Genomic DNA, 9,754 nt, shown 5'->3' on the forward strand with positions numbered 1-9,754 from the left:
TGTTCTGCTCATTATAAAGGTATATAGGGAGAAGGGAATGAGCTTAGTGTAAACATTGTTTATAACAAGATAATAAAGATATATGCTAACATGCAAAATACATTTTAGAAGAATTTTTTATATATACATAAAATAACAAGTAGCAATAAATTTATTTAACAAATAATTTTATGTCCCATTCTGAATTTAAACCTTTTGGCACTACAGTTTCCAATTGGAAAATCCAAAAAACTTCCCTTTTCTTGAGAATTTCTTCTCTATTACCACCTCTTGGGTGTCTGGGAATAAATTGGATACATTGAAACGCCAATAAGGAAGTATCAGAATGGTGTTCTTTCTTAAAGTGTAGTGACACTGGAGTAGTTGAATGTGGGTCTTCAATGGACCTTAAATGCTCTAAGAACCTGTCTTTCAGGGGTCGTGTAGTGAGTCCTACATACTGCTTATAGCACCCCCTGCAGGTGAGCAAATAAATGACATATGTAGAATTGCAAGTGGAATACTGTTCTATCTGATAAGATTTACCTGTACCTGGGATTTAAACTCTGTTCCAAATATAGCATATGCACATGACTTGCACCTAATGCTATTACATTTATGAAAGCCAGGCTTTACTGAAAGCCAATTATCTTTTTTTGTTTTTGGTAACATGGAAGGAGACAGAAGGGTTCCCAAGGTTTTGGCCTTCCGAGACACAAATCCACAGCCTGATTGTACAATCTCTTTAAGTGCATCATCCGCCTCTAATATAGGCAAAGATGCACGTATGATTTTACAGATTTTGTGATACTCAGTGCTGTAGGTAGTAATGAATTTAGGTTTGTTCTGCATAGGATTAAGCTCTTTTTTATTAGTGAATAGTGAGTCCCTATCTTGAGGGTCAACCAATTTCTTTGCCCTATCTAGGTTATTCTTATCATAACCTCTTTTTAAGAATCTTTCAGTTAATTCGTTCGCATGAAATTCATATTTGTCTGTTTTAGTGCAATTACGTTTAACACGTATGTATTGACTCTTAGGTATAGATACCACTGTGTGCTTAGGATGACAGGAGGTGGCATTGAGAATTGTATTCCCAGCCATCTCTTTGCGATACAATTCGACTTCAATACTCTGTTCATCACAATTGGCTCGTAGTTCTATATCCAAGAAGGGAACACCTTCTGTACTGGTCACATGTGTAAATTTTAAATTAAGATCATTATCTTGTAAATACTCTATAAAGTCAGGGATTATCTCCTCTGACCCTTTCCAGACAACCAAAAGGTCATCTATGTAGCGACCAAAATAGAGTATGTGTTCCCTGAATGGATTAATATCTCCAAAAACGTGGGACAGCTCCCACCAACCTAAATACAGGTTGGCATAGGATGGGGCAAATTTAGCCCCCATAGCTGTCCCACGTCTTTGGAGATAATAGTCACCTTCAAACATGAAAAAGTTATGTGTTAGGAGAAAATCAATGGAGGTAAGAATAAACTCTTTCAATTTAACATCATAGCCAGAAAAATTATCCAAGAAAAATTTGACTGCCTCTATCCCTTTGTCATGTGGTATACATGTGTAAAGTGAAATAACATCTACTGAGACAAAGGAATATCCTACTTCCCATTTTAGTTTTTCTAGCTGTTGAATAACATCACTGGTATCTCTTACATAACTTAATAATTTAGTTACCATAGGTTGTAAGAATGCATCAATAGTTTCAGAAAGGGGTTCAATTAAAGAACCAATACCAGCCACTATTGGGCGGCCTGGGGGTTTACACACACTTTTGTGAATTTTGGGCAAATAATGGAAAATTGCCACTTTTGGATACTGAACTTTTAAAAATTCCAAATTCTTTTGTGCGATTACCCCATTATAGGCCGCCAAATCAATGATGGAATAAAGTTCCCTTTGGAAACGAAAAGTAGGATTATTAGGCAATTTTAAGTAAACCTCTTTGTCAGAAAGCTGTCTCCAAGCTTCCTCCAAATAATCCAATTTATTCAGCACTACAACTTTTCCCCCTTTATCAGATCCACGAATAACTATTTCCTGCATTTTCTCCAAAGATTTCAGAGCTTGATATTGTTTCCTAGTTAAATTATAACCTAGGTGTGACTTCCAATCAATACTATCATGTAACTCCTTCAATTTTAACTCAACTGTTTTCTGAAATACCTCAATGGCACTAGATCTAGTTTTAATTGGATAAAAATCTGATTTGGGTTTCAACTTACTGATATCAATTCTGACAGATTCTTCTTGATCCAGTGCCATTGAACTATCCTTTTCTAATGAAACTAAATCGAGTAACGAACATTTATCAGAAAAATCTTTGATTGTATCTGTAGTGGGATCATTGGTTTCAACCTCCAATGACATAACTACATTCTCAGCTCCTGAAAAATGTTTCTTTAATACCAAAATTCTGATGAATTTATTTAAATCTACAATTGTATTAAATAGATCAAAATGGGAGGTAGGAGCAAAGCTTAAACCCAATGACAGAACAAAAAGTTGTTCCTGAGTTAAAGTTTTAGATGACAGATTGAGTACATTTTCAAACTGATTTAAATATACTTCTGAGGCTGATTCCCCTTCTTCCTTTGATGATACCTGTGCGCCCAATAGTGGCTGGTATTGGTTCTTTAATTGAACCCCTTTCTGAAACTATTGATGCATTCTTACAACCTATGGTAACTAAATTATTAAGTTATGTAAGAGATACCAGTGATGTTATTCAACAGCTAGAAAAACTAAAATGGGAAGTATGATATTCCTTTGTCTCAGTAGATGTTATTTCACTTTACACATGTATACCAAATGACAAAGGGATAAAGGCAGTCAAATTTTTCTTGGATAATTTTTCTGGCTATGATGTTAAATTGAAAGATTTTATTCCTACCTCCATTGATTTTCTCCTAACACATAACTTTTTCATGTTTGAAGGTGACTATTATCTCCAAAGACGTGGGACAGCTATGGGGGCTAAATTTGCCCCATCCTATGCCAACCTGTATTTAGGTTGGTGGGAGCTGTCCCACGTTTTTGGAGATATTAATCCATTCAGGGAGCACATACTCTATTTTGGTCGCTACATAGATGACCTTTTGGTTGTCTGGAAAGGGTCAGAAGAGATAATCCCTGACTTTATAGAGTATTTACAAGATAATGATCTTAATTTAAAATTTACACATGTGACTAGTGCAGAAGGTGTTCCCTTCTTGGATATAGAACTACGAGCCAATTGTGATGAACAGAGTATTGAAGTCGAATTGTATCGCAAAGAGATGGCTGGGAATACAATTCTCAATGCCACCTCCTGTCATCCTAAGCACACAGTGGTATCTATACCTAAGAGTCAATACATACGTGTTAAACGTAATTGCACTAAAACAGACAAATATGAATTTCATGCGAACAAATTAACTGAAAGATTCTTAAAAAGAGGTTATGATAAGAATAACCTAGATAGGGCAAAGAAATTGGTTGACCATCAAGATAGGGACTCACTATTCACTAATAAAAAAGAGCTTAATCCTATGCAGAACAAACCTAAATTCATTACTACCTACAGCACTATCACAAAATCTGTAAAATCATACGTGAATCTTTGCCTATATTAGAGGCGGATGATGCACTTAAAGAGATTGTACAATCAGGCTGTGGATTTGTGTCTCGGAAGGCCAAAACCTTGGGAAACCTTCTGTCTCCTATGTTACCAAAAACAAAAAAAGATAATTGGCTTTCATTAAAGCCTGGCTTTCATAAATGTAATAACATTAGGTGCAAGTCATGTGCATATGCTATATTTGGAACAGATTTTAAATCCCAGGTTACAGGTAAATCTTATCAGATAGAACAGTATTCCACTTGCAATTCTACATATGTCATTTATTTGCTCACCTGCAGGGGGTGCTATAAGCAGTATGTAGGACTCACTACACGACCCCTGAAAGACAGGTTCTTAGAGCATTTAAGGTCCATTGAAGACCCACATTCAACTACTCCAGTGTCACTACACTTTAAGAAAGAACACCATTCTGATACTTCCTTATTGGCGTTTCAATGTATCCAATTTATTCCCAGACACCCAAGAGGTGGTAATAGAGAAGAAATTCTCAAGAAAAGGGAAGTTTTTTGGATTTTCCAATTGGAAACTGTAGTGCCAAAAGGTTTAAATTCAGAATGGGACATAAAATTATTTGTTAAATAAATTTATTGCTACTTGTTATTTTATGTATATATAAAAAATTCTTCTAAAATGTATTTTGCATGTTAGCATATATCTTTATTATCTTGTTATAAACAATGTTTACACTAAGCACATTCCCTTCTCCCTATATACCTTTATAATGAGCAGAACACAGGTGCATGTATATTTCTGCAAAAATGTTCCTTAACATGATTGGCTGTGAGAAAACAGGGTGTTGCTTTTCAGGTGTATTTAAGTTTAGCCATTAAGTCATTATTCAGCAGGCTGTCATTGATGAAGTTGATCAAGTACAGGTAGCCCTCAGTTTACGCCGGGGTTAGGTTCCAGAAAGAATGGTAGTAAATCGAAACCATTGTAAATTGAAACCCAGTTTATAATGCAAGTAAATGGGAAGTGATGGAGATAGGTTCCAGGCCCCTCTCAAAATTGACATAAGCAACACCTAATACATTATTTTTAAAGCTTTGAAATGAAGACTTTAAATGCTAAACAGCATTGTAAACCTAACAAAATAATCACACAACACAGACTTCACTTGCATGTTTTTGCACAGTTCATTCTATGCATTCCAATCTGGACTGATTTATAGACGGAAGATCTTGTTCCTTTGAAATCTGCTCGATAGCTCAGGTCTGGTTAAACTGATTAATTTCAGCTTGCTTGGCTTTGCTGCAACACAGGCGGACAGCTCCACCTACTGGCTATTTTAATAAATGCACTGCTTCTCAATGCAGTCACATGACTGGAAAAAAAGGTTGTTATTCTGAAACGGTGTAAATTGAACCGTTGTAAAACGAGGGCCACCTGTATTCCTATACGAAACATGTTTGACTTGTAACATGAATGTACAGGCTAAATGTCAAATAAAGACTATTTTGCTTTTACCTTAACGTCTGGCTGCTGTCCATAGATACCTTGTTTGCTGTTTCCCCCTTTTCTTGTTGCTGTGGTCCTTTAGAGAGTAGGAGACCGGGTGCCTTCCTGTGCCTGTTGCTTGGTGGCTTATAAAGAAGCTGGAAAGCATCCTCCTGAGAAGATTACGGCTCATTCTACTTGTGCTGTTTTTTCATCATGGGCTTTTAAGAATAATGCATCCATGGAACAAATCTGTAAGGCGGTTACTTGGTCCTCTTTAAATCTTTTAAATTTTACAAGTTTGATGAGTTTGCCTCAGCTGAGGCTTCTTTAGGGAGAAATATTCTTCAGTTGGTGGTGTCTTCAGTTTAGCTACGCCTGCCTTTTATTCTCTCTCCCTATCCATTCTCCGTCCTCTCTGGCTTGGGTATTGGTTTCCCAACAGTAATTGAATGGACTTGGGAACTCTCCATGACATTAGAAAGAAAACAGAATTTATGCTTACCTGATAAATTACTTTCTCTTGTGGTGTATCCATTCCACGGATTCATCCTTTACTTGTGGGATATTCTCCTTCCTAACAGGAAGTGGCAAAGAGAGCACACAGCAGAGCTGTCCATATAGCTCCCCAGAGGTTAGGAGAAAAAAGGAGAAACCATAGGGTGCAGTGGTGACTGTAGTTTAAATAAAAAATTTACCTGACTGATAGCCAGGGCGGGCCATGGACTGGATACACCACAAGAGAAAGTAATTTATCAGGTAAGCATCAATTCTGTTTTCTCTTGTAAGGTGTATCCAGTCCACGGATTCATCCTTTACTTGTGGGATACCAATACAAAAGCTTTAGGACACGGATGAAGGGAGGGAACAAGACGGAAGGCACCACTGCTTGTAAAACCTTTCTCCCAAAAATAGCCTCCGAAGAAGCAAAAGTATCGAATTTGTAAAATTTGTAAAAAGTATGTAGCGAAGACCAAGTCGCCGCCTTACAAATCTGTTCAACAGAAGCCTCATTTTTAAAAAGCCCATGTGGAAGCCACTGCTCTGGTAGAATGAGCAGTAATTGTTTCAGGAGGCTGCTGGCCAGCAGTCTCATAGGCCAAACGGATGATGCTTTTCAGCCAAAAGGAAAGAGGTAGCGGTCGCCTTCTGACCTCTCCTCTTACCAGAATAGATAAACAAAGAAGTTGTTTGTCTGAAATCCTTAGTTGCTTGTAAATAAAACTTTAAAGCACGAACCACATCAAGATTGTGTAACAGACATTCCTTCTTCAACGAAGGATTAGGACACAGAGAAGGAACAACAATTTCCTGGTTAATATTCTTATTAGACACAACCTTAGGAAGAAAACCTGGTTTGAAACGCAAAACTACCTTATCTGCATGGAACACCAGGTAAGGTGAATCACACTGTAAAGCAGATAACTCCGAAACTCTTCAAGCAGAAGAGATAGCTACCAAAAACAAAACTTTCCAAGATAACAGTTTAATATCTATGGAATGTAAATGTTCAAACGGAACCCCTTGCAGAACTGAAAGAACTAAATTCTGACTCCATGGCGGAGCCAGAGGTCTATAAACAGTCTTGATTCTGACTAAAGCCTGACTAAACGCTTGAACGTCTGGTACCTCTGCCAGACGTTTGTGTAAAAGAATAGACAAAGCAGATATCTGTCCTTTTAAGGAACTAGCTGATAATCCTTTCTCCAATCCTTCTTGGAGAAATGACAAATTCCTGGGAATCCTAACCTTACTCCATGAGTAACCCTTGGATTCGCACCAAAAAAGATATTTTCGCCAAATCTTATGGTAGATTTTCCTGGTGACATGCTTTCTAGCCTGAATCAGGGTATCAATAACCGACTCAGAGAAACCACGCTTTGATAGGATTAGGCGTTCAATCTCCAAGCAGTCAGACGCAGAGAAATTAGATTTGGATGTTTGAAAGGACCCTGTATTAGAAGGTCCTGCCTCATTGGTAGTGTCCATAGTGGTACAGATGACATGTCCACTAGGTCTGCATACCAAGTCCTGCGTGGCCACGCAGGCGCTATTAGAATCACCAAAGCCCTCTTCTGCTTGATTCTGGCAACCAGACGAGGGAGGAGAGGAAACGGTGGAAAAACATAAGCCAGATTGAAGGACTAAGGCGCTGCTAGAGCATCTATCAGCACCGCCTGGGGATCCCGGGACCTGGACCCGTAAAGAGGAAGCTTGGAGTTCTGACGGGACGCCATCAGATCCAATTCTGGAGTGCCCCATAGCCGAGTCAGCTGGGCTAATACCTCCGGGTGGAGTTCCCACTCGCCCGGGTGAAAAGTCTGATGACTTAGAAAATCCGCCTCCCAGTTGTCTACTCCTGGGATGTGAATTGCTGAGAGGTGGCAAGAGTGACCCTCCGCCCACCTGATTATTTTGGTTACTTCCATCATTGCTAAGGAACTCCTTGTTCCCCCTTAATGATTGACATAAGCTACAGTCGTGATGTTGTCCAACTGAAATCTGATGAATTTGGCCGCAGCTAGCTGAGGCCATGCCTGAAGCGCGTTGAATATCGCCCTCAGTTCCAGAATGTTTATCGGGAGAAGAGCTTCTTCCCGAGACCATAAGCCCTGAGCTTTCAGGGAGTCCCAGACTGCACCCGAGCCCAACAGACTGGCGTCGGTCGTTACGATGATCCACTCTGGTCTGCGGAAACACATTCCCTGAGACAGGTGATACAGACACAACCACCAGAGAAGAAAATCTCTGGTCCCCTGGTCCAACTGTATTTGAGGAGACAAATCTGCATAATCCCCATTCCACTGTTTGAGCATGCATAGTTGCAGTGGTCTGAGGTGTATCCGTGCAAAAGGGACTATGTCCATTGCCGCTACCATTAGTCCGATTGTCTCCATGCACTGAGCTACAGATGGCCGAGGAATGGAATGAAGAGCTCGGCAAGTAGTTAAGAGTTTTAACTTTCTGACCTCCGTCAGAAAATGTTTCATTTCTATCGAGTCTATTAGTGTTCCTAGAAAGGGAACTCTTGTGAGGGGGGAGAGAGAGAACTCTTTTTGATGTTCACCTTCCACCTGTGAGACCTCAGAAAGGCCACTACAATTTCCATGTGAGACTTGGCTCATTGGAAAGTCGACGCCTGAATTAAGATGTCGTCTAGATAAGGCGCCACTGCTATGCCCCGCGGTCTTAGAACCGCCAGGAGTGACCCTAGCACCTTTGTGAAAATTCTGGGAGCAGTGGCCAACCCGAAAGGAAGAGCCACAAACTGATAATGCTTGTCCAGAAAGGCGAACCTGAGAAACTGGTGATGATCTTTTTGGATAGGAATGTGCAGATACGCATCCTTTAGATCCACGGTAGTCATATATTGACCCTCCTGGATCATTGGTAAGATTGTCCGAATGGTCTCCATCTTGAATGATGGGACTCTGAGGAATTTGTTTAGAATTTTGAGATCCAGGATTGGTCTGAAAGTTCCTTCTTTTTTGGGAACCACAAACAGGTTTGAGTAAAAACCCAGCCCTTGATCCACGATTGGAACTGGGTGGATCACTCCCATTGTAGGTCTTCTACACAGCGTAAGAACGCCTCTTTCTTTGTCTGGTCTGAAGACAGACGAGAAATGTGGAACTTTCCCCTTGGAGGAGAGTCCTTGAATTCTAGAAGATATCCCTGTGATACAATCTCTAAGGACCAAGGATCGTGTACGTCTCTTGCCCAGGCCTGAGCGAAGAGAGAAAGTCTGCCCCCTACTAGATCAGGTCCCGGATCGGGGGCTACCCCTTCATGCTGTCTTGTAAGCAGCTGCAGGTTTCTTGGCCTGTTTACCCTTGTTCCAGCCCTGTTAAGGTTTCCAGCCTGCTTTGGGTTGTGAAGTGTTACCCTCTTGCTTTGTAGCAGGGGAGGATGAAGCAAGACCGCTCCTGAAATTCCCGAAAGGAACAAAAATGATTTTGTTTGTTCTTTGTCTTAAAAGACTTGTCCTGAGGGAGAGCATGGCCTTTTCCCCCAGTGATTTCTGAGATAATCTCTTTCAATTCAGGCCCGAAAAGGGTCTTTCCTTTGAAAGGGATGTTCAATAGTTTGGATTTTGACGACACATCGGCCGACCAGGACTTTAGCCACAGCGCCCTGCGCGCCAAAATGGCGAAACCTGAATTCTTTGCCGCTAACTTAGCCAGTTGGAAAGCGGCATCTGTGATAAAAGAATTAGCCAGCTTAAGAGCCTTAATTCTGTCCATAATGTCCTCATATGAGGTCTCCGTCTGGAGCGCATCTTCCAGCGCCTCGAACCAGAAAGCAGCTGCAGTAGTTACAGGAACAATGCACGCTATAGGTTGGAGAAGAAAACCTTGATGAACAAAAATTTTCTTAAGTAAACCATCTTATTTTTTATCCATAGGGTCTTTAAAACAACAACTGTCCTCAATTGGTATGGTTTTGGCATGGCGTTTAGCAAGTGAAGAAACAGCCCCCTCCACCTTAGGGACCGTCTGCCACGAGTACCGCGTGGTGTCAGATATGGGGAACATCTTCTTAAAAACAGGAGGGGGAACAAACGGAATACCTGGTCTATCCTACTCCCTAGTTACTATAGCCGCAATCCTCTTAGGGACCGGGAACACATCAGTGTAAAGAGGAACTTCTACATACTTGTCCATTTTACACAATTTCTCTGGAACCACCAAAGGG

The sequence above is a fragment of the Bombina bombina genome, chromosome 1 (genome assembly GCF_027579735.1).
Source record: "Bombina bombina isolate aBomBom1 chromosome 1, aBomBom1.pri, whole genome shotgun sequence".
Classification (NCBI taxonomy): domain Eukaryota; kingdom Metazoa; phylum Chordata; class Amphibia; order Anura; family Bombinatoridae; genus Bombina; species Bombina bombina.